The 22,572-nt window shown below is 39.3% G+C and overlaps 1 pseudogene; it reads right to left on the bottom strand.

The window, feature by feature from the left end:
• Positions 1-501: 501 nt before the first annotated feature.
• On the bottom strand, positions 502-13,989 carry LOC115511687 (annotated as a pseudogene).
• Positions 13,990-22,572: the final 8,583 nt, after the last annotated feature.

Below are 22,572 nucleotides of genomic sequence, written 5' to 3'. Positions count from 1 at the left end.
TGAAAAGAATATCCTGGGGAGTGTTTGAAAGCTCTGTTTCTAAATAGTAATTGATATATTTAGATAGGTATTTGGTATTGAAGATAAGTACTTACATAAAACATTGGTAATACATTGCTCTACTAATGAGGCTAGTTATTAACTAGTATATTTCCAACACTAAAAGATAAAGCTTTATATTCATATTTATTTTATTCATAGAACTCTTACCAATGAAGAATGTTGTAGCCAACAATAAAGCGGCATATTGTGAGTGATATTCTGTAGAAGTGAAAAAGAAGCCTGCAGTGGAAGAAACTAGAAAAGTGTAGTATGTATCCTTTATACAAACCTACTCTGAACAGAATTAAATGCAGACCAAATGCTTTTAAAAACTTCTGTGCCTTGCTGGCCATTGCAGTATCCACACACTAAAGATAAAAGGAATAATAATAATACAGAACAGTGTTTTAAATGACTGTAGCTCATTTAAACCCTTCAGCCATCCACTGGGTTGTCAGATCACATTGGCAACTAAAATTTGACATCCTCCTGGGCTTGCTTGGTTAAGGTCCCTATTTCAGAGAACTTTACAACCATTTTAGCAGCTTCATCCAAGTCATCACAAGCAAGAATTTTAAGTCCATTGTCTGTTATCAGTGCCTTAGCATCATCAACTCTTCTACATTGTAACTGTACTACAATAGATATTTTAATTTCTAAGTCATGTACGGCGATAACTATACGCTGTGCAATAACATCATGTCGTATGATTCCTCCAAAAATGCTGACCAGAATAGCCAGGACCTGTTTATCTGAAGTGATAAGCTCAAATGCCTCTGTTACTTGATGGACTGTGGCATCACCACCAACATCAAGAAGGTTTTCTGGAGTCCTCCATGAAGTTTTATTCCAGCCCTTGTGGCCAGCCAATCCAGCACCATTTACTAGACAGCCTATATTTCCACCTGGGCCAATGTAGTTGAGATCCACCTTAGTGAATCTCTGTCCCTTTGATTTTCCTGGGTCTCATTCAGTAAGTCAAAGATTTTTGTCTGGAGATAAGCTGAATTAGAATCAAAATTGATCTTTGCATCCATGCACAGCACAACTCCATCTGAATCCTCTACCATTGGGTTTATTTCTTCCGTGGTTGCATCATATTTCCGGAAAGGGTTGTAAAGCTTGATCACATTTTCTGCCACAGAATTCACAATATTAGGTGGAAATCCCATCTTCTGTTTGGGCCAGACAGCCCGTTCCTTTTTGATGCCTTCTAAATTATCAATAGGTTCTTCAACTGTGGCCTTAGTCTCAGTAGCAACGTCATCAGTGTTGACACCACCTTGCGAACTTCCTGTTAATACAGGACCTTGAAATGACCTTTCCATTGTTATTGCAAAGTAGTATTCTTTGCAATATCTTTCTAGCATATCTTTGCTCACCAACCAAATACTTGATTGCATATTCTCCCCTTTTTTGCTGTTTTCTTGGTAAACAACTCCTCCCCAGTCCCTTCTGAGGAAACGTTTTTGCTTCTTGTGGAGAGAAAACTGTCTCCACTCCCCCTTTGAAGCCACTGTCAAATGTTTCTCTTCCTCTACCACCAGCTAAAACATGTGACTTTTTCATAAAATCTTTTGAATCTAATTTTTTGGCAATTGCATAAACTCTATCTGGTGATTCTGCCACATGTCCTTTGGGAATAGAGACACCAGCTTCTTGTATCCGTATTCATGTGTCGATGCAGTGAGAGATTCCTTTGTTGTTGCTGCTGTATATGGAGTCCATGGTTGTTGAACAATCCAGAACTTCTCAGAGCCTGGGCGCAGCCGATGACACCAACCAGGACCTAGAAATCGAAGTTTTTTAATGAAGTTTTTAAATTCAGGTATAGCTAACTTAAGGTGTTATATTAGTTTCAGGCATACAATATAGTGATTCAACAATTCAATACATTATGCAGTGCTCATCATGATAAGTATGCTCTACTCCTTCACCTACTTTCCCCATTTCCCTCCCTCCTCCCCTCTGCTAACCATCAGTTTGTTCTCTGTAGTTAAGAGTTGGTTTCTTGGTTTATCTCTTTTTCTCTCTCTCTTTTCTTTTTTCCTTTGCTTGTTTGTTTTGTTTTTCAATTCCATGTATGAGTGAAATCATATGGTATTTGTCTCTCTCTGACTTATGTCACTTAGCATTATACCTTTTAACTCTACCCATGTTGTTACAAATGGCAAGATTTCATTCTTTTTTATGCCTGAATAATATTCCATTGTGTATATGTACCACATCATCTTTATCCATTCATTTATCAAAGGCTGCTTCCATAATTTGGCTATTGTAAATAATGCTGCAATATACAGGAGTGCATTATCCCTTTGAGTCAGTGTTTTTGTATTTTGGGGGTAAATACCCAGTAGTATGATTACCAGATTTTGTGGTAATTCTATTTTTAATTTTTGAGGAACCCCCACACCGTTTTCCAGAGTGGCTGCACCAGTTTGCATTTCCACCAATAGTGCATAAGGCTTCCTTTTTCTCCACATCCTTGCCAACACTTGTTGTTTCTTGGGTTTTTTATTATAGTCATTCAGACAGGTGTGAGGTGATATCTCACTATAGTTTTGATTTGTTTTTCCCTGATAATGAGTGACTTTTTTCCCTGATAATGAGCATTTTTTCATGTGTCTGCTGGCCATCTGTGTGTCTTTGGAGAAATATCCGTTCATGTCTTCTGTCCAGTTTTTAGTTGGATTGTTTTTGTGGTGTTGAGTTGTGTAAGTTCTTAATACATTTTGGATATTAACCCTTTATCAGATTTGTCATTTGCAAATACGTTCTCTGGCTCAGTAGGTTGTCTTTTAGTTTTGTTGACGGTTTCCTTTGACATGCACAAGTTTTCATTTTGATGTAGTCCTATAGTTTATCTTTGTTTTTGCTTCTCTTGCCTCAGGAGACATGTCTAGGAAAATGTTACTGTGACCAGTATCAGAGAAATTACTGCCTGTGCTCTCTTCTAGGATTTTTATGGTCTCAGATCACACATTTAGGTCTTCAATCCATTTGGGTTTATTTTTATTTATATGGTGTGAGAAAGTGGTCCAGTTCCATTCTTTTGCGTGTTACTGTCCAGTTTTCCCAACACCATTTGTTAAAGAGACTTTTTCCCATTGCGTAAGCTTTCCTTTTTTTGTTGAAGATTAATTGACCATATAATCGTAGGTTTATTCTGTTCCATGGATCCATATGTCTATTTTTGTGCCAATGCTATAGTGTTTTGATTACTACAGCTATGCAGTATATCTTCAAATCTGGGATGGTGATACATCCAATTTTGTTCTTTTTCAAGATCGCTTTGGCTTTTTGGGGTCTTTTGTGGTTTCATACACATTTTAGAATAATTTGTTCTAAGTCTGTGAAAAATGCTATTGGTATTTTGATAGGGATTGCATTAAATATGTAGATTGCTCTGAGTAGTGTGGACAGTATAACAATATTTGTTCTTCTGATCCATGAGCACGAAATGTCTTTCATTTCTTCATGTTGTCTTCAATTTCTTTCATCAATTTTCAGAGTACAGGTCTTTTGCCTCTTCGATTACTTTATCCCTAGGTATTTTATTCTTTTTGGTGCAATTGTAAATGAGATTTTTTTCTTCATTTTACTTCATGTTGCTTCATTATCCGAGTATACAAATGCAGTTGATTTCTGTACATTGATTTTGTATCCTATGACCTTACTGAATTCATGTATCACCTCTAGTAGTTTTTTGGTGGAGTCTTTCAGGTTTCCTAGATATACTTTATGTCATTATCATGAAAGTTTTACTTCTTCCTTATTCGGATGCTATAATTTCTTTTTGTTGTCTGACTGCTGTGGCTAGGACTTCCAGCACTATGTTGAATAAAAGCAGTGAAAATGGACATGCTTGTCTTGTTTCTGACCTTAGGGAAAGAGCTGAGTTTTTCATCATTGCATATGGTGTTAGCTGTGAGTTTTTCATATATGCTTTTTATTATGTTGAGTATGCTTCCTTTACACCTACTTCTTTGAGTTTTTTTTTTTTATCATGAATAAATATTATACTTTGTCAAGTGCTTTTTCTGCATCTATTGAAAGGATCATATCCTTTCCCTTGTTGATGTGATGTATTACATTGATTGACTTGCAAATATTGAACCATCCTAGCATCCCAGGAATAAATCCTACCTGATTGTGATAAATGATTTTTTTAATGTATTTTTAGATATTGTTTGCTGCTATTTGTTGAGGCTTTTTGCATCTATGTTCATCAGAGATATTAGCCTGTGATTCTTTTTTTGTAGTATTTTCCTGGTTTTGGTATGAGTGTAATGCTGGCCTCATAGAATGAGTTTGGAAGATTTCTTTCCACTTCTATTTTTTTGATTACTGATTCAATTTTATTTCTGGTAATCAGTTTGTTCAAATTTTCTATTTCTTCCTGATTCGGTTTTGGGAGGTTATGTATTTCTAGGAATTTATCCATTTCTTCTAAATTGTCCAATTGGTTGGCATATTTTTTGTATAACATTCATAATCTTTGTATTTGTGGTGTCGGTTCTTTTGATTTCTGATTTTACATCCTCTATTTTTTTTCTTTTATTTTATTTTCTTTTTTTCTGATGAATCTGGGCTAGTTTTAACAATATTGTTGATCTTTCAAAGAACCAGCTCCTGATGTCATTGATCTCTTCTATTTTTTGTTTGTTTTTATTTGATTATAACTGCTCTAATCTTTATTATTTCCTTCCCTCTGCTGTTTGGGGGTTTTCTTGTTCTTCTTTTTTCCAGCTCCTGTAGGTGTTAAGGTTCGGTTGTTTGAGATATTTCTTGCTTATTGATGTAGGCCTGTATTGTTATAATCTTTCCTCTTAGAACCACTTCTGCTGCATCTATCCATTCATCAGTTGATGGACATTTAGGCTCTTCCCATAATTTGGCTATTGTTGAGAGTGCTGCTATAAACATTGGGGTACAAGTGCCCCTATGCATCAGTACTCCTGTATTCCTTGGGTAAATTCCTAGCAGTGCTACTGCTGGGTCATAGGGTAGGTCTATTTTTAATTTTTTGAGGAACCTCCACACTGTTTTCCAGAGTGGCTGCACCCGTTTGCATTCCCACCAACAGTGCAAGAGGGTTCCCGTTTCTCCACATCCTCTCCAGCATCTATAGTCTACTGATTTGTTCATTTTGGCCACTCTGACTGGCGTGAGGTGATATCTGAGTGTGGTTTTGATTTGTATTTCCCTGATGAGGAGCAATGTTGAGCATCTTTTCATGTGCCTGTTGGCCATCTGGATGTCTTCTTTAGAGAAGTGTCTATTCATGTTTTCTGCCCATTTCTTCACTGGATTATTTGTTTTTTGGGTGTGGAGTTTGGTGAGCTCTTTATAGATTTTGGATACTAGCCCTTTGTCTGATATGTCATTTGCAAATACCTTTCCCATTCCGTTGGTTGCCTTTTAAAAGATTTTTGAGGAGTGATGGCTTGAATATGGCGGTGTAGGAGGACGCTGGGCTTACCGCGTCCTGCGGATCACTTAGAGTCCACCCACACCTGCCTAAATAACCAAGAAAACCACCAGAAGACTAGCAGAATGGATTCTCTGGAGCCAAGTGTAGACAAGAAGCCCATGGAAGAGGGTAGGAAGGGTGGAGAGGCAGTGTGCGCTAAATGGACTGGCGGGAGGGAGCCAGGGTGGAGGGGCAACCTGCCGGCAAAGCAGAACCCCCGAGTCTGGCTTGCAAAAGCAGGGGCTGGGCGGAGTGTGTTTGGACAGCAAGTGGGGCTTAACATCTGGAAGGTTATAAGTTAACAGCTCTGCTTGGAGAGTGGGAGGGCAGGAGGACAACAGGAGGGAGAGTTGTTGAGCCCCGGACAACAGAGCGCAGCTTGGTGGGGAACAAAGGCACTCGCCAGTGCCATCTCCCTCACCCATCCTCCAGCCAAAATCCCAAAGGGAACCAGTTCCTGTCAGGGAATTTGCTTGCACCATGCAAACACCCAACGCTGTGCTTCTGCGGATCCATCCCTCCAGTGGCAGGTCTGACTCCCTCCTGGTGCCGCAGGACCCCTCCTGAAGCGGATCACTGAAGGAAAACCAAGCTGAGCCTGCCCCTCCTGCCCCTATGAACCTTGCCTATCCACCCCAGCTAATACGCCAGATCCCCAGCACCACAAGCCTGGCAGTGTGCAAGTAACCCAGACGGGCCACGCCACCTCACAGTGAATCCTGTCCCTAGGAGAGGGGAAGAGAAGGCACACACCAGTCTGACTGTGGCCCCAGCAGTGGGCTGGGGGCAGACATCAGGTCTGACTGCGGCCCCGCCCACCAATGCAAGTTATTCAAGACAGCACAGGGGAAGTGCCCCGCAGTTCTGCACCACTCCAGGGACTATCCAAAATGAAGAAACGGAAGAATTCCCCTCAAAAAAACCTCCAGGAAACAATGACAGCTAACGAACTGATCAAAAACGATTTAAACAATATAACAGAAAGTGAATTTAGAATAGTAGTCATAAAATTAATCACTGGGCTTGAAAACAGTATAGAGGACAGCAGAGAATCTATTGCTACAGAGATCAAGGGACTAAGGAACAGTCAGGAGGAGCTGAAAACCGCTTTAAACGAGCTGCAAAATAAAATGGAAACGTCCACAGCTCAGATTGAAGAGGCAGAGGAGAGAATAGGTGAACTAGAAGATAAAATTATGGAAAAAGAAGAAGCTGAGAAAAAGAGAGATAAAAAAATCCAGGAGTATGAGGGGGAAAATTAGAGAACTAAGTGATACACTAAAAAGAAATAATACACGCATAATTGGTATCCCAGAGGAGGAAGAGAGAGGGAAAGGTGCTGAAGGGGTACTTGAAGAAATCATAGCTGAGAACTTCCCTGATCTGGGGAAGGAAAAAGGCATTGAAATCCAAGAGGCACAGAGAACTCCCTTCAGATGTAACTTGAATCGATCTTCTGCATGACATATCATAGTGAAACTGGCAAAATACAAGGATAAAGAGAAAATTCTGAAAGCAGCTAGAGATAAATGTGCTCTAACATATAAAGGGAGACCTATAAGACTCGTGACCGATCTCTCTACTGAAACTTGGCAGGCCAGAAAGGAATGGCAGGAAATCTTCCATGTGATGAACAGAAAAAATATGCAGCTGAGAATCCTCTATCCAGCAAACCTGTCATTTAGAATAGAGGGAGAGATAAAGGTCTTCCCAAACAAACAAAAACTGAAGGAATTCATCACTACTAAACCAGCCCTACAAGAGATCCTAAGGGGGATCCTGTGAGACAAAGTACCAGAGACATCACTACAAGCGTGAAACCTACAGACATCACAATGACTCTAAACCCATATCTTTCTATAATAACACTGAACGTAAATGGACTAAATGTGCCAACCAAAAGACATAGGGTATCAGAATGGATAACAAAACAAGACCCATCTATTTGCTGTCTACAAGAGACTGATTTTAGACCTGAGGACACTTCCAGATTGAAAGTGAGGGAATGGAAAGCTATTTATCATGCTACTGGAAGTCAAAAGAAAGCAGGAGTAGCCATACTTATATCAGACAAACTAGACTTTAAAGGCTGTAACAAGAGATGAAGAAGGGCATTATATAATAATTACAGGATCTATCCATCAAGAAGAGCTAACAATTATAAATGTCTATGCACCAAATATGGGAGCCCCCAAATATATAAAACAATTACTCACAAACATAAGCAACCTTATTGACAAGAATGTGGTAATTGCAGGGGACTTTAATACCCCACTTACAACAATGGATAGATCATCTAGACACACGGTCAATAAAGAAACAAGGGCCCTGAATGATACATTGGATCAGATGGACTTGACAGATATATTTCGAACTCTGCATCCCAAAGCAACAGAATATACTTTCTTCTCGAGTGCACATGGAACATTCTTCAAGATAGATCACATATTGGGTCACAAAACAGCCCTACATAAGTATACAAGAACTGAGATCATACCATGCATATTTTGGGACGACAGTGCTATGAAACTTGAAATCAACCACAGGAAAAATTCTGGAAAACCTCCAAAAGCATGGAGGTTAAAGAACACCCTACTAAAGAATGAATGGGTCAACCAGGCAATTAGAGAAGAAATTAAAAAATATATGGAAACAAACAAAAATGAAAATACAACAATCCAGACGCTTTGGGATGTAGTGAAGGCAGTCCTGAGAGGAAAATATTGCAATCCAGGCCTATCTCAAGAAACAAGAAAAATCCCAAAATAAAAAATCTAACAGCACACCTAAAGGAAATAGAAGCAGAACAGCAAAGACACCCTAAACCCAGCAGAAGAAGAGACATAATAAAGATCAGAGCAGAAATAAACAATATAGAATCTAAAAAACTGTAGAGCAGATCAATGAAACCAAGAGTTGGTTTTTTGAAAAAATAAAATTGATAAACCTCTAGCCAGGCTTCTCAAAAAGAAAAGGGAGAGGACCCAAATAGATAAAATCATGAATGAAAATGGAATTATTACAACCAATCTCTCAGAAATACAACCAATTATCAGGGAATACTATGAAAAATTATATGCCAACAAACTGGACAACCTGGAAGAAATGGAAAAATTCCTAAACACCCGCACACTTCCAAAACTCAAACAGGAAAAAATAGAAAGCTTGAACAGACCCATAACTAGCAAAGAAATTGAATCAGTTATCAAAAATCTCACAAATAAGAGTCCAGGACCAGATGGCTTCCCTGGGGAATTCTACCAGACATTTAAAGCAGAGATAATACCCATCCTTCTCAATCTATTCCAAAAAATAGAAAGGGAAGGAAAACTTCCAGACTCATTTTATGAAGCCAGTATTACTTTGATTCCTAAACCAGACAGAGACCCAGTAAAAAAAGAGAACTACAGGCCAATATCCCTGATGAATATAGATGCAAAAATTCTCAATAAGATACTAGCAAATCGAATTCAACAGCTTATAAAAAGAATTATCCACCATGATCAAGTGGGATTCATTCCTGGGATGCAGGGCTGGTTCAACATTCGCAAATCAATCAACGTGATACATCACATTAGTAAAAGAAAAGATAAGAACCATATGATCCTGTCAATTGATGCAGAAAAAGTATTTGACAAAATTCAGCATCCTTTCTTAATAAAAACCCTCGAGAAAGTCGGGATAGAAGGAACATACTTAAACATCATAAAAGCCATTTATGAAAAGCCCACAGCTAATATCATCCTCAATGGGGAAAAATTGAGAGCTTTCCCCCTGAGATCAGGAACACGAAAGGGATGTCCACTCTCACCACTGTTGTTTAACATAGTGTTGGAAGTGCTAGCATCAGCAATCAGACAACAAAAGGAAATCAAAGGCATCCAAATTGGCAAAGATGAAGTCAAGCTTTCACTTTTTGCAGATGACATGATATTATACATGGTAAATTGGATAGACTCCACCAAAAGTCTGCTAGAACTGTTAGGTGAATTCAGCAAAGTTGCAGGATACAAAATCAATGTACAGAAATCAGTTGCACTCTTATACACTAATAATGAAGCAACAGAAAGAAAAATAAACTGATCCCATTCACAATTGCACCAAGAAGCATAAAATAACTAGGAATAAGCCTAACCAAAGATGTAAAAGATCTGTATGCTGAAAACTATAGAAAGCTTATGAAGGAAATTGAAGAAGATATAAAGGAATGGAAAAACTTTCCGTACTCATGGATTGGAAGGATAAATATTGTTAAAATGTCAATACTACCCAAAGCTATCTACACATTCAATGCAATCCCAATCACAATTGCACCAGCATTCTTCTCGAAGCTAGAACAAGCAATCCTAAAATTCCTATGGAACCACAAAAGGCCCCGAATAGCCAAAGTAATTTTGAAGAAGACCAAAGCAGGAGGCATCACAATCCCAGACTTTAGCCTCTACTACAAAGTTGTAATCATCAAGACAGCATGGTATTGGCACAAACACAGACACATAGACCAATGGAATAGAATAGAAACCCCAGAACTAGACCCACAAAAGTATATCCAACTAATCTTTGACAAAGCAGGAAAGAATATCCAATGGAAAAAAGACAGTCTCTTTAACAAATGGTGCTGGGAGAACTGGACAGCAACATGCAGAAGAATGAAACTAGACCACTTTCTTACACCATTCACAAAAATAAACTCAAAATGGATAAAGGACCTGAATGTGAGTCAGGAAACCATCAAAACCCTAGAGGAGAAAGCAGGAAAAGACCTCTCTGACCTCAGCCACAGCAATTTCTTACTTGACACATCCCCAAAGGCAAGGGAATTAAAAGCAAAAATGAACTATTGGGACCTCATGAAGATAAAAAGCTTCTGCACAGCAAAGGAAACAACCAACAAAACTAAAAGACAAGCAACGGAATGGGGAAAAGATATTTGCAAATGACATATTGGACAAAGGGCTAGTATCCAAAATCTATAAAGAGTTCACCAAACTCCACACCCAAAAAACAAATAATCCAGTGAAGAAATGGGCAGAAAACATGAATAGACACTTCTCTAAAGAAGACATCCAGATGGCCAACAGGCACATGAAAAGATGCTCAACATTGCTCCTCATCAGGGAAATACAAATCAAAACCACACTCAGATATCACCTCACGCCAGTCAGAGTGGCCAAAATGAACAAATCAGTAGACTATAGATGCTGGAGAGGATGTGGAGAAACGGGAACCCTCTTGCACTGTTGGTGGGAATGCAAACGGGTGCAGCCACTCTGGAAAACAGTGTGGAGGTTCCTCAAAAAATTAAAAATAGACCTACCCTATGACCCAGCAGTAGCACTGCTAGGAATTTACCCAAGGAATACAGGAGTACTGATGCATAGGGGCACTTGTACCCCAATGTTTATAGCAGCACTCTCAACAATAGCCAAATTATGGGAAGAGCCTAAATGTCCATCAACTGATGAATGGATAAAGAAACTGTGGTTTATATACACAATGGAATACTACGTGGCAATGAGAAAGAATGAAAACTGGCCTTTTGTAGCAACATGGATGGAACTGGAGAGTGTGATGCTAAGTGAAATAAGCCATACAGAGAAAGACAGATACCATATGGTTTCACTCTTATGTGGATCCTGAGAAACTTAACAGAAACCCATAGGGGAGGGTAAGGGAAAAAAAGAGGTTAGAGTGGGAGAGAGCCAAAGCATAAGAGACTCTTAAAAACTGAGAACAAACTGAGGGTTGATGGGGGGTGGGAGGGCGGGGAGGGTAGGTGATGGGTATTGAAGAGGGCATCTTTTGGGATGAGCACTCGGTGTTGTATGGAAACCAATTTGACAATAAATTTCATATATTAAAAACAATAAAAAAATAAATGATTTTTCACTTTTGTGTTTTCATTTTCACTTGTCTCTGTGAGTTTTTGGATTTCCTCTGATTTTTTGATTGACCCATTAATTATTTAGTAGCATGTTATTTAACCTCTATGTATTTGTGTTTTTTCCAGGTTTTTTCTTGTGGCTGATTTCTAGTTTTATAGTGTTGAGGTCAGAAAAGATGTATGGTATGACGTTAATCTTTTTAAATTTGTTGTGACTTGTTTTGTGGCATATTATGTAATCTAGTCTGGAGAATGTTCCATGTGTACTTGAAAAGAACGTGTATTCTGTTTTGAGATGGAATATTTTGAATGTATTTGTTAGATCTATCCTATCCAATATGTCATTCAAAGCCACTGTTTCTTCTCTTCCTTTTTGGATTATCTATCCATTGATATAAGTGGGATTTTAAATCCCCTAGCATTAGTGTAGTACTCTTGAATGCTTCTGTTATTATCTTGAGCTGCCATATGTATTTGGGTGCTGTCATGATGGGTGCATAAATATTAATAATTTCTCTATCTTCTTGATAGATTGTCCTTTTTATGATGTAGTATCCTTCCTTGTTTCTTGTTATAGTCTTTATTATAAAGACAATATTTTGTCGCATATAAGTGTTAATACCTTTACTTTTAAATTCCTTTTTCATGACAAGTGCTTTTCCATACCTTCACTCTGATTCTGCATGTGTTTTTAGGTCTGAAATGAGTTTCATGTAAGCAGCACTGGGTCATTCATTTGTATCCATTTCATCACCCTATGTCTTTTGATTGCAGTATTTAGTACATTTACATTCGAAGCAATTTTTGATAATTATGTACTTACTCCCACTGTGTTACTTTTTTTTCTTTAAGTTATTTTTTATTTTTTGTAGTTCTTCTCTGTTGTTTTATTCTGTTACTCTCTTCCTCATGGTTTGCTGGCTTTCTTTAGTGGTATATTTAGGTTCCTTTCTCTTTATTTTTTGCGTATCTATTACTGATTTTTTATCTGTGGTTACCATTGCATGTATGTATGACATCTTATGCACATAACGGTCTTTATTAAGTTGATGGTGGCTTAAATTTGAGCATCTTCTTTACTCCTTTCCTTACCATGTCTAGATATATTATGTTATCATTTACATCCTTTTAATTTTGTGAATCCTGTGATTAATTTTTATAGATATACTTAATTTTACTTCTTCTGTGCTTCCTACTTTTCTTACTCCTCCTTATGGTCTTTCCTTTCCACTCAAAGATACTCTTTAACATATATTGTAGGGCTGGTTTAGTGGTCATTAAGTCTTTTAACTTTCGTTTGGGAACACTTGCTTCTCCTTCTATTCTGAATGCTGCATTGCTGGATAGGATATTCTTGGCTGCAGGTTTTTCTCTTTCAACACTTTGAATATATCGTGCCACTCCCTTCTTGCCTGCCATTTCTGCTGAGAAATCAGCTGATCACCTTATGGAGTTTCCCTTGTATGTAACTGCTTTCTTTTCTCTTGCCTTAAAAAATGTTTTCTCTTGGGGCGCCTGGGTGGCGCAGTCGGTTAAGTGTCCGACTTCAGCCAGGTCACGATCTCGCGGTCCGTGAGTTCGAGCCCCGCGTCGGGCTCTGGGCTGATGGCTCAGAGCCTGGAGCCTGTTTCCGATTCTGTGTCTCCCTCTCTCTCTGCCCCTCCCCCGTTCATGCTCTGTCTCTCTCTGTCTCAAAAATAAATAAAACGTTAAAAAAAAATTAAAAAAAATGTTTTCTCTTTATTACCAATTTTTGCCATTTTAATTACTATGCGTCTTGGTGTGCACTTCCTCGGGTTGATTTTGTTGGGGCTTTCTATTCCTCCTGGATATGGGTTTCTCTTTCCTTCTCTAGAGTCAGAAAGTGTTCAGCTATTATTCCTTAAAATTTCTGCCCCCTTTTCTTATTCTCTTTCTAGGATACCTATAATATGTATGTTATTAAACTTGATGGTGTTGTTGAGTTCCCTGTGTGTATTTTCATTTTTTTAATATATTTTTTCTCTCTCCTATTCAGATTGATTGTCTTCCATTACTCTGTCCTCCAGGTCCCTGATCGATTCTGTAATCCACTATTTATTCCATGTAGTATGTTTTTAATTTCAGTTATTGAGTTCTTCACCCTGACTGGTTCTTTTTTATGTTCTTCTCTCTTTATTAAGGTTCCCACTGGGCTCTTCCCTCTTTTCTCAAGTCCAAAATTATTTCAAATTCTCCATCAGGCAAATTCTCTGCTTTGTTTAGCCCACTTTCTGTGAACTTCTGTTCTTTCATTGGGAACATATGTTAGATCCAAAATATCTATCTACTCACTTTGTGGAACTCTGTGTCTCTTTCTATGTGTTCGCAAAGTCACATATGGCTACTGCTCTTGAAAGCAGTGGTCTTATGAAGGAGAGGTACTGTGGTGACTTACAGTGCAGTGACCCCTGTTCGTCAGAACCTGGTGCTTCAGGGGGTGTTTTTATGGGGTTTGACTTCACCCTACCATTGTGGCTGGGCCACTTTCACCTTCAGTCCAGTTATTTGCCATGGTTCTCTTTGAGTCTTGTGAGCAGGGTGTTGTGTAAGTGGGCCAGTCTGGGGCCATTGTGGGCTTGAGTTGAGTCAGACTAGGCATTTTCCAGAGATGCAGTAGCACAAAACTGCAGGGTGCTTTCCTTTTGTTGTCCCCAGAGAAACTTTCATTTGTTGGTGGGGCCTATAGTTAAACCAGGTACCTGCCTCCAGCCCACTACTGGGGTTGCAGCCAAACTGGCAAGTGTGTGTGTATGTGTGTGTGTGTGTGTGTGTGTGTGTGTGTGTGTGTGTGTGTTTATCTTCCTCTCTATCTGAGGCAGACGTCACTCTGGAGTGGCACTAGTCTCTACTGGGGCTGCTTGCACAATGCCAGGCTTGTGGCACCTCTTTCGATGGGCTCCAGCCAAGGGTCTACTAGAGGGGTCAGGTCTGCAAGACAACGGGGATGAGGTACACGGTGTTAGCAATGTTTGTGTGGGTCTCCTGTGTGTGAGGACACAGAACAGAGGCCTGGCTGGAGCGGAGGCTTGACTGGAGTGGGCATGTCCACAGGACAATGCAGGGCAGGGCACACTGTTAGCAAGTTACATAATGTTGGCACTGTGCTCCTTTCTGCAGGTTTCCTGCGTCTCTTCTGGGGGGCAGGGGAAGAAAATGGTGCCACCAGCTCCTTTGTCCCAGGAGGTCCCCCAAAGTTCCTGCCCCTCCAGCATGTTTTATGAGATTAGTAAACAAATCTCCCTCCTGTATACTGCAGTATTTTTCAAACTGCTGCTCTTATGCTGGTATTTCTCAGGAGCTGTTTGTTGTGCTGTCTTTTCAAGGGCATGGACTTAGTTTCCTATTGCTTCCTGCTGAGCCCACTGATTTTTAAAGTTCTAGGTGTGAGCCCCATAGACTATAAGAACTTGTGACATTATGCCTCTCTGGTTTTCAAACAAGCTACTTATATTTGGGATGCTTGGTGTGAGGTCTGGTCCTCTCTTCTTTCTATGCCTGTGGCATTTCTCCGTCCCGTGAACAGTCCTGTGGGTCTGTTTGGCTTCCAATCACCTCTCTGCCTTCTTACCTTCTTCAGTGTGGGCTCTTCTCTACATTTAGCTGTGGAACATCTGTTCTGCTGGCCTTCAGGTCATTTTCTGGGTTATTAGCACTGATGTGGGTGTTATCTAGTCCTCTTACTCCTCCACATTCCCTGGAAGTCTCCCAGATCTATGTATCTTTGTCCTTCCCCAGATCCCTATGTGAACATTATTCCACTTAATATAGTCCCAGAGGTCTCTTAAGGTGTCATCACTTTTTTAAATTCTCTTTCATTCTGCCACTCTGTGTAGATATTTTCCATTGCTTTGTCTTCTAGCTCACTGATTCATGCTTCTATTTTATCTATTCTGGTATTGAACTGCTCTAGTTTTCTCAGTTCAGTTATAATTTCTGTTTCATACTTCTTACATTTCTTGTCTCTTTGTTGAGGTTCTTGCTGTGTTCACTCATTTTTCTCCTGAGTTTGGTGAACATCTTTATGACCATTACTTTGAACTCTTTATCAAATAAGTGGCTTATTTCATTTTTGTTAAGATCTTTTTCTAGGATTTTGCCTTATTATTTGTATTGGAATATAGCCCTCTGTCTCCTCATTTTTGCCTGTCTGTCTGGGTTTGTCTATATGTATTGGAAGAAATGGCTACTATCATTAGTCTTGAAGGAACTATATTGTGTAGAAGCTGTTCTGGGTGGCTCCAAAATGCAATCTTCCCTGTCGACAAGAGCCAGGCACTCTATGGGCATCCATGAAGTGGGGTTGTGTGCCTGCTGGCTGTGATCAGGCCATGACTACTTCCTTGAGAATTCAGGGCTCATGCCACTTGGTTAGTCCAGTTTCTGTTCATTCATTGTACATGTAGGGCATGGTTTGGGGCACTCACCTAACCCTGTTGTGGCTCAGGTACTGCATGCTGTGGATAGGGAATGGGGAGGGCAGAGATTGCTTTCTAGTGCTAGTAGGCTAGAGAGAAGACATCAATAATGGTTTCTGTCTGCTCCATCACCAGCCATTGAGCACGAGATTGCAAAAATGACATCGCCAGTGCTTCTGTCCTTGAGTAAAGTCCCTGCAGATTCTTGCATATCCTGCAGCCACTTGAAAATTAGTCTATGTTTATTTGTTGCTTTTGTACTGGATTTTAAGGCAAATGCATTTGTGCCTGAGCCTTTTAAGAGCATGATCTCCATTCCCTATAATTACATTATTATCCTGGTCCTAATACCCATTGACTTCCAAAACCAGTTATGCTGGGGGCTTGTCTTTTTGGTGCTGGCCACCAGAATGGGGGTGCTTGATGTAGGGTGTAATCCCTTGAGATAGTGCTCCATATGTGGGGCATTCCTTCTGTGATTATGGAGTCACTAAGACTGGGGTGGGGTCTAGTGTTAGGCTGTATTTTTGACTCTCCTACCCTCCTTGATGCGTTGCTTTTATCTTTAGTTATGGAGGCATTGTTCTTCCTGTTCTCAGATCCCTTTTAGGGGAAAATTAATCCATATGTAGCTGTAAGTTTGTTGTGCCCCTGAAAGGAGTTCAGAGTCTTTTTTCATCCACCATCTTGAATCACTCCTGAGATACTTGTCTTTTTTGCTCTGGTCTCCTGGTTAAACTGTATTCATGCCTTTATTTTGCCAGAGGAATTCAGGGAAGAATAGCAATGAAATGCCCTTCCCTCTTGCTTTTACCATGTTGCTATTATTTTTATTGAGGTATAGTTGGCATATAATATTAGTTTCAGGTGTAAAACATAATGATTACATATTTGTATAACTTGTGGAATGATCACAATAATAATTAACATTCAACACCACACATAGTTAGAAAATTTCTTCTTGTGGTAAGTAAGATCTAGTCTCTCAGTGGCTTTCAAGTATGCAAAACAGTTTTGTAGTCACCATGCTGTACATTATATTGCTAGTGTTTATTTTATACTTGAAGTTTGTACCTTTTGGCTCCCTTTACCAATTTCACCACTCCCCAACCCATGCTTCTGGCAACCACCAATCTGTTTTCTATATCTAAGAATTGACTGTTTTTGTCCTTATGTTCCACATATAAGTAAGGTCATATGGTATTTGTCTTTCCCTGTCTAACTTACTTCATTTAATATAATGCCCTTGTAACAAAACCCAAGTTCATCTGCTGGACACACATCAAAGCTAATCACTGAGACATTAGACTATGCACCAAGGAAATGGTTTATTTGAGAAGCAGCTAAATGAAAAGACAGGAGAGCAGGTCTCAAATCCCCCTCCCGAAGGAGGCAAGTCAGGGAAATTTAAAATAATCAAAAAGTTGCCATTGTGGTTATTGGTCCCATTAGTGCTTTGATTACAAAGTTTCAATCCTCATTATCTTTGACGATTCTTTATTCTTGAGGGAATTGGGACAATGATGGCTCTAATTTCTTCTTGCTGAAATGGGGTGAATGAAGATCAAGGTTAGAGGAATATACTCATTTAGAAATATTCTTCAGTTCCAAGTTGAAATCCAACATTCTGCGTTACCAACATTTTTGTTCTTTGGCTAATAGTTCTTGTACAACATTTTATACTATATTTTATGACTAAGTAGCAAAGGAGAATTAAGAATATAGACATTTCACATTTGAGTAATTCTAGTAAGATTGACCTAATTCCTTGGGGAATCCTGAAAACCATTTCCAGATCTGATTCTAGGGCCTTAGGGTGCATTTGTTGTAACCAAGTAGCTTGTAGTATGATGAATTAGCTACTGTACAAACACCTCCTTGTTCTGTCAAAACATAATCTAAATAATTCTATTACCTAGAATTACTTGGCCAAAAAGTCTAAGGCCTTTTATTGTACTCCAGCTATTTAAATATTTATATCGCCAAGGGAAATATTTATATCCACGGACAAAAATGTAACCTGGGGGCACACATAGCACTTCTGTTAATTCATGGGGATCAATACTTTTATTTTGCAGACTTATTGATTTCTCTCAACTAGCCCTCCTAAATAGTAATTTCATGTCTATCAGAGGCTTGTTGGTCCAAGCAGGTTTTTTTTTTCGTGTTCTCCTTGCTGGCAGGGTATATAGGACCTGTAGTTTCTTGTGGAACCAGTTTAATTAGAGTATGTTAAATCCACAGCTCTGTTCCTTTTAGTTTCATTGAAGAATGTTGCTCATTAGCACCTCATAAGGTTCTGTCCCAGGAGGTTGGTCCTTTGGGTACTTGCTTTTCCAGGTCTTATTTTCTTTTGGAGAGAGAGAGAAACTCTTAAGCAGGCTTCAAGCTCAGTGTGGAGTCTGATATAGGGCTCAGTCCCACAACCCTGAGGTCATGACCTGAGCCAAAATCGAGAGTCAGATGCTCAACCGACTGAGCTACTCAGATACCCATCTTCCAGGTCTTTAATAACACTAAGTCTCCAGGATTCAAGTAGTATGAGGGCACATCAGTGGAGTACATCAATCAACCCGCTCTTGTTTTCGCATCATGGTAAAGTCTATCTACCAGTATTCTCCAGATTGAGTGCCTCTAAGTTGCATACCTTTGAGAACTGATGGAATCCCAGTCTTATGTGTAGCACAAATGTCACGTTTTGGGCTGTAATTTCATCAGTCTCTGAAGATGAGGACCCGCCAACCGTTTCTGGATCCATTGAAATATGGCATCTCACCTATAACAGGTGCGTTGATAAACATGACTACTTATTTTTTGCACAATATGTTCTGGAATAAGGATGATCTCTTGCTCATTCCGTTTCCAGCTGCCTTTAGTGCCAGCTGTCTGATTCCTTACTCTTTACCTCTTCTTAGTGTCTGATATTAAAGCCATTATACTGGGCTTTGGAGTCTTTGTGTGTGCTGCCAGCTTGGCGGATCAATCTGCCTCATTGTTCCCTTGGGCAATCAAATAGTTCAATGTATGGTGTCCTTGGCAGCCGAAAATCACTGCCTCCAGCTCTTCGTAGTTCTTAATCCATAAAACTGCTCTTGTCTGTAGACTCTCAAGGTCTGGATTTTCCAATGGTAGATTTGTCAAATAGAGACTATTGGAACAACTTGTTCTGGTGATCTTTCTGAGCGGCCCATACAGTAACAGGAAAACATGGGGCTGTTGTGGCAATTTTCTGTGATGTTTACTTCAAGTTGTCTAGCTTCAGTTTGCAAGGTTTCCAGAAAACAGCAAAGTGTTAGTTCTATTCAAGGAAACCAGAAGAATTTCAGGACCCAACCCAGTTTTATGGGCAAATAACAACACTCAAAGACAGTTAATCAGAACTCAAGAACATAACGTCCACAAAGGTGTCACTTAAACATCATTTCTCTCCCAAATCACCTTCATTTCCACCAAAGATAGGCAAATTAAGACTAATTTGTTTGTAAAATAAGTTTTAACAAATTTGGCCAAATTATTTACATAAGCACAGTGAGACTAGCGATTGGGCATATAGTTTTGGGGTTTTTTAAATCTGCATTACTGGAGCTTTTTATAAAGAATTTCAGATTGAACTTTTAACAGCCTTTCAAGGCTAAGAACCTAAGCCAAACACTTGCCATCAGACTCCATCTGCAAAATCTACAGATTTGGGTGAATTCTTCTCTTGTCAAAGTTCCCAAAATACTCTGGTTCCCGCATCTGCCAGGAAGTGACCCTTTTTACTCACCTAGCAAGGTTGCTGGGAACCCTTAAATAAGGTACCAGGCTGATTTTTCAGGGGGCTATATTGGCTCCATGAAGTCAACCCTAGTTCCTTAAAGCCGTCTGGTCATATCTTAGTCTTTGCATGCCCCTCTCAAATACGATATTCCAGTCAAAGCCTTGGCAATATAACCAATTGTGTCCTATCATAAGGAGAATAGATTCTTACTCAACTTATGCAAATAAATACACTGCCTTGAAGATATAAAAACAGTCACTGAGAGCTGGAATTCTGGAGTGATAAGGTAGGGAGAAAAGATAAACCTGTGTTTTTAACCAATTTTTTGTAAGTCAGACATAGCTTAAGAGAAAAAGTTTCCTTAAAACTGGAAGAGGAAACATTAGAGAATCAGCCATCTTTCAAACAAGAGGCATAAAAAATATAATTTTCTTCAACTTATTCAGCCCCATGTTATTCTTCATCTGTCTGAATGTAGTTTTTTTTTTTTATTAGTTCCAGAAATTCTTACTCAGTTTAGTTTTAGGATCTTAAAGATACCAGAGACCTGCATTTATCTTGGCAAGAAAACTCTGTGACACACAGCACTTTAATAATTAGAATTATGAGTGATGATGTTATACCAGGACATATCAAAACCTTAGGAATTTTATATATTTTGGAACAGTTATTTGCATTCAGCCATACGATACAACTTAAGAAGGGTTATTATCACTTACTTGACAATGATTCTCATGTAATTTGACGTACCAAATAAACTACTTAAGTGATCGAAGACTTAATAAAGACAAAACATAGACCAATAATCTAAGGCTCTCATTTTAACAGAAAAATCAATTCCAATCTTATACTGGTGTAAAGACATTTATTACAACAAGACGACTAAAAAAATTTTTTTAATGTATGTTTATTTTTGAGAGAGACAGAGACTGAGCACAAGCAAGGGAGGGGCAGAGAGAAAGAGAGAGACATAGAATCCGAAACAGGCTCCAGGCTCTGAGCTGTCAGCAAAGAGCCTGATGCGGGGCTCCAACTCACGAATGGTGAAATTATGAGCTGAGCCAAAGTCAGACGCTTAACCGACTGAGCCACCCAGGCGCCCCACAAGAGAATTTAAAAAAAAAATTGTGCAGTCCCTCTTTTTTCCTCCTTTATCACCCATATTGGTATATACTGATTGAGACATGGACACAGAGGGCACTGCGTGGATTTCAGTTCTGGTGGATGCGGTCATGTGCTAAGAATCTCCATCAGGAATGACGGACTCTCCACCCTAGGAATGCTGCCCTGACCCTAACCCTAACAGTCCTCAACTCTCAGATGCCATCAGGAATTGCCTCGAATGCAGACACCTGCCTTGCCAAGGTCATACCGTCTTCCCGGGTGGTCACATCCAATGACTGTTCAATATGAGCATATAAAAGTGCAGCCCTTTTGCCCAAAATTAGAAAGATAATCTGAAAGATATCTGAAAGATAATGATTCTCATTAGAAAGATAATCTCAACTCCTTTGAGAGTCAGCTAAGGAATCTGTTGATATTGTATCAGTGCTCAATCTCTGCCTGATCTTTTCTTACTCTCCTTTCTCTTTGCCAGGTGTTGATCACTTTCTAATAAATTTTTTTCCACATATTGATCTCAATAATCCTATTCCCAACCATGCATAACATCTGCTTCCAAAGATTCCCTTCTCACAAACCTTCTACTACTTTCTTCTTTACATTCAGATTTTGTCCTAAGTTTTCCCTCTTTGAATAACCAGTCTGTTTCATTGCATACAGAGTTGTTTCCAGTAGTCTTTATTATATTTATTAGAACTTTAAGGTTTTCCTCTAAAACCAACAAATGGAAAGAACAAAATAAAATGCTAAGAACAAACTGGTGGTAGAAAGACATACTATATGCTTTTTCTTTTCTGACAAGTTTTGCAACAGAGATCATGTAAACCTACCTTTCAGTAAATACAGACAGAAGCTCTAATGCTGGGGCCCTGGGTGGGTGGCTCAGTCAGTTGAACTACAGCTCTGGTCACGATCTCATGGTTTGTGGGTTCAAGTCCCACGTTAAGCTCACTGCTGTCAGCACAGAGCCTGCTTCAGATCCTCTGTCCTCCTCTAATTGTCCCTCCCCTGCTGTGTTCTCCCTCAAAAAGAAAACAAAAAAAAAAGTTCTAATGCTGGTAACTCTAAAGACATGTCCATTTTAATAAAACCAACAACCTTAAATTAGCTTTAATACCAAATATTTTCACAGATCAAATGAACCTGAAAAATGTTTGGGTTAGATTGCATTTTCTGATGTTTAGAACGGCCAGTTCTCACAAGCATTTGCTTTTAAACCAACCAGGGTTTTTCCCAGTGTTAGCAAAGGTACCATGCAAAGGCACAGAAAATATCTCACATTTAACACATACACAGACAAATACACAAACAAGATGCAAATAATCTTTTTATTTATTTATTTTTTAATTTTTTTTTCAACGTTTATTTATTTTTGGGACAGAGAGAGACAGAGCATGAACGGGGGAGGGGCAGAGAGAGAGGGAGACACAGAATCGGAAACAGACTCCAGGCTCTGAGCCATCAGCCCAGAGCCCGACGCGGGGCTCGAACTCACGGACCGCGAGATCGTGACCTGGCTGAAGTCGGACGCTTAACCGACTGCGCCACCCAGGCGCCCCAAGGTGCAAATAATCTTAAAATGGTATTTCAATTTCTGGATCCATTAGTCCTTTTTCCCTGGAGCCTAATAACGATTGTGGCCAAGCAGACTTAGAAAAAAAAAAATTTTTGTTTTTCCTTTTCATGGGTTCATAACTAACCATTGCCCAATTTGGGAGAATACAGCCTAGAGGGCCGCGTTCAGGAATTGAATTATTATTTTGCTTTTTTCCAGTTAGAACACAGCTATCTTTATCCAAAGCTATCAACTGAAGCAGTCAGTAAGCCAAATGGAGCCCAGAGTACCTCTGTGAGC

Source organism: Lynx canadensis, chromosome B1, assembly GCF_007474595.2.
Source record: "Lynx canadensis isolate LIC74 chromosome B1, mLynCan4.pri.v2, whole genome shotgun sequence".
Classification (NCBI taxonomy): domain Eukaryota; kingdom Metazoa; phylum Chordata; class Mammalia; order Carnivora; family Felidae; genus Lynx; species Lynx canadensis.
This window is presented reverse-complemented; position numbering and strand designations above follow the sequence as displayed.